The following is a 3,576-nucleotide window of genomic DNA, read 5'->3' on the forward strand; positions in this document are numbered from 1 at the left end:
GGACGCTCTCTCAACCTCAACTTCACCCCATCACCCGAGATGTGGTGACCCTCAGGGTAAACCAGCATGAGTGGTCGCTCCAATGAGAGTTCTTTGGGTCTCTATTCTATCAATGTTAGCATTTTATTTTTTTTAAATGTAATCTTATTGAAAACAGATTTTTTATATTATAATAACCCAATAACAACACAACTCAAATAACTGAACAAAATTACACTCAAGTGCATGTACTTACAAAACAAGTTAAAAACTCAAAATGGACAGAAGAAAAACAAAAATAAACAATAAGTAATGAATAAATAGTACATCTCAGCATAACAAAACAATAGCTCTCGTTCTTCAAGAGCATTAACTGATACGCATTTTTAAGTTCATAATTGTTCCTTGCCGGATATTAGATTCATTAGACAATATCGTCATGGCTATATAAAAGCCCTTCTTAATGTGACAGATAAACCTGCATCATGGTAATCCAAAAAGGGATGCCATGTCTTATATGAATCTCTGTTTTTTTTGATGCACCATACTGGTGAGAAATTTCAAAGGGATATTCTCCATGAAGAACTTACGAAGACACAACAGACCCATGGTTTTCAGACATCCAACACAACAGAACATGTTTTCTAGCACAGAAAGTAAGGACATAATTTTTTCATCATGTGCATCTGTGTAAGGTACACTGAGCAGGCCCAGGAAAAGAAAAACTGGATCCATCTCCAATTCAGTCCCCAATATCTACTCTATCACAGCTACCACAGTGCTCCAATATATTTGAAGCCTGCAGCAGGACAACAAGCAATGAGTAAGAGTGCCTGTGGTCATTCTGCATTTATGACAGGCTGAAGATAATCCGACTTCACATTTTGAAGGTCAATCTGGGGTCAGATAGACCTTATGAAGAATTTTTAACTGCATGGAATGGGTCCTATTACAGATAAAAATCCTTTGAGAATTTTCACAAATATCATCCCATCTCTCCGAGGTGGTCTGAACCCCAATATCTCTCTCTCACAGACATTACAAAGCTGCACAGTCTCGTCTAAGGGTACACACTCCAACTAATGATAAAGGGTACTGGCAGAGAGTGTATTCTAAGCAATAAGCACCCATTTCTCTCTATCCGATCTGTGAGAGTCTGTTAAAGGTGTAATATTTTTAATCAAATCACTGATATGGATTAAAAAAACAGAAGAGGTCTCCACTTGGTAGTCCATACTTACGAGTTATTTGATCAAATGATGTCATTCTTTCTCCCTCAAATAACACGTGGTGGCTCAGCAGTTAGCACTGCGGCCTCACAGCACCAGGATCCACAGATATGCAGGTTAGATGAATTGGCTATTGATAACTCACCCATAGTGTTCAGGGGTATATAGGTTGGAGCATTAGTCAGGGTAAATATAGGATACTAGGGGAATGGGTCTGTGTGGATCGAAGTCGACTTGTTGAGCCCAAAGGCTTGTTTCCACACTGTAGGGATTCTATTAATTCTAAACCACTCAAGCAAGTTACATCCCTGGTTTCCCACAGTTTAAAAATGGAATCCATTATCCCCGGTTGACAACTCGTTATACCAATTATAGGGGTAAGCAGCATAGTTTTGGCTATATTGCCCTCGACCTGACATATTGGCATTCATGCTTTAACTTTATTGATAATTATTGGGTTATGACAATACTTCATAAATGTTGCCATTTTGCCTAAGAACAACAGACTAATAAGGGTTCACTTTGTCTGAGAGGGTTCAATATCTAACCGTATTAACACCGAGTCCTCAGTGGCCCAGACATTAACATAGGATAAAAAAGAGCTTAATTGATAGCTTTTAATCTGGGAGATCGACTCCCCACAATCTGTGGGGTAGTTGTAATTTGGTTAGCTTGATAAAGAGTCGCTTATGGTGCCAAATAGAAGAGCTAAACCAGCCATTACGTCTCCTAAATATCTGTCTGGGAAACATCAAAGGAAGCATTCACATGGGGTATAGCAAATAAGGAAGGACATTCATTTGAAGAACAGCTATCCGACCTAGCCAGGAGGTTGGAAGTGCATCCCAGCTTTGAAGGTCTTGTTTAATTTTGTCAAACAAATGGACATAGTTCACGTTAAATAAATGATCAAAGACCGATGTAATGAATATACTAAAATAGGTAAACCACCCTCGTGACCATTTAAAAGGAAACCAGGATTTGCCTTCAACATCAGGTATTTCCCTGAGACCTCCCACAGGGATGGACACAAACTTTGTAAAATTAATCTTATAGCCCGAAAAGGTGATAAGCGAATTAATGCATTGCATCATGTGAGCTGCCGAAACTGTGGGATTTGACAAAAACGTAAGACTCTCATCTGAATACAACATAATTTTATGTTACTTCTATCTTACTTCCGAGGCAGGAATGTTGGGATAATATTCCCAATTCCGCAGGATGCCACCATATCTAAGATTGTTGCAGGGATGGGGAAAAGATCAATCCTCGTGTGCCATTTGTGCGGCTTAAAGGAGAAAATAAAATCCCTGCAAAATTGTGAGGTAGATCTGCCTCCAGACTTCCATCAGCTCTAATTCAGCTAGAGAACCAATTGCTTCCATTATAACGAGGGTATTCGGGGACATTTGGACACTGTCCACCGTGGGTCCATAAGACAGTTGAAATCTCCTTCTACAGTTATGTGCCACGATGCAAGATAACTGAATTTGGAAAATGCATCTACCAGGATTTTAAGATGGTGCACCGGGGGGCAAGAAACATTCAAAATACTGTATTACTTCCCATAGTTCAAAATTTTGGGGATGATGATCCTCCCGTGAGTGTCTAATGCAATCTAGTAATTTAAATGGAAGATTCTTCTTCACAAGGATGGCTTCTCCCCTACTCCTTGTACTAAAAGACGAGAGAAAAAAACGATCAAACCGCCCTTCTTTAACGTCAAATGTTCCTTGCCATCAAGGTGCATCTCCTGCAATAGGACAACATTCACCCTCTCTTTTTGAAGACTAGAAAGTACATTTTTCCTCTTGACTGACAGATGGCTCCCCTTAATGTTCCAGGTACAACATTTCAGCACATCATTATCCATAACTCATTGTAGCAACATTTTAACTCTAGAGTTTCACATCGAATTACACATCGCTGATGATTAATGAAAAAAAGACTCATTGAGCCTAAAAGCTGTACAACCTAAAACTACTGCAACTAAAAAGGTCTTAAAACTTTCCAAAGCTAAACACATTAAAAAAAAACAAAGAATGAAATAAAATCCAAAATGCCAATCACGCTCGATTGGGGAATTTACCGCCTACTGGGGACGCTAACATACCTCGAAACTTTATCTTGTGCCCGCTACCAATATGGAATCCTGGGCAATTAACAACAAAAATCGGGCTTGACCTGCCCTTCGGTCGGCACTTAGACATCACAACTACCTTTGTAACACCCTCCAGCTTGAGCCGCACCTCAGACACAAGCAAAGAAAGAGAGAAAGAGTAGTAATACTAATGAAGAAGCTAAAAATGAGTACTCAACCCAGTCCCGGCTATAATTTAATACTGCTTAATACCAGAAAAATCAACAA

The sequence above is a fragment of the Hemiscyllium ocellatum genome, unplaced genomic scaffold (genome assembly GCF_020745735.1).
Source record: "Hemiscyllium ocellatum isolate sHemOce1 unplaced genomic scaffold, sHemOce1.pat.X.cur. scaffold_116_pat_ctg1, whole genome shotgun sequence".
In the NCBI taxonomy this organism is placed as follows: domain Eukaryota; kingdom Metazoa; phylum Chordata; class Chondrichthyes; order Orectolobiformes; family Hemiscylliidae; genus Hemiscyllium; species Hemiscyllium ocellatum.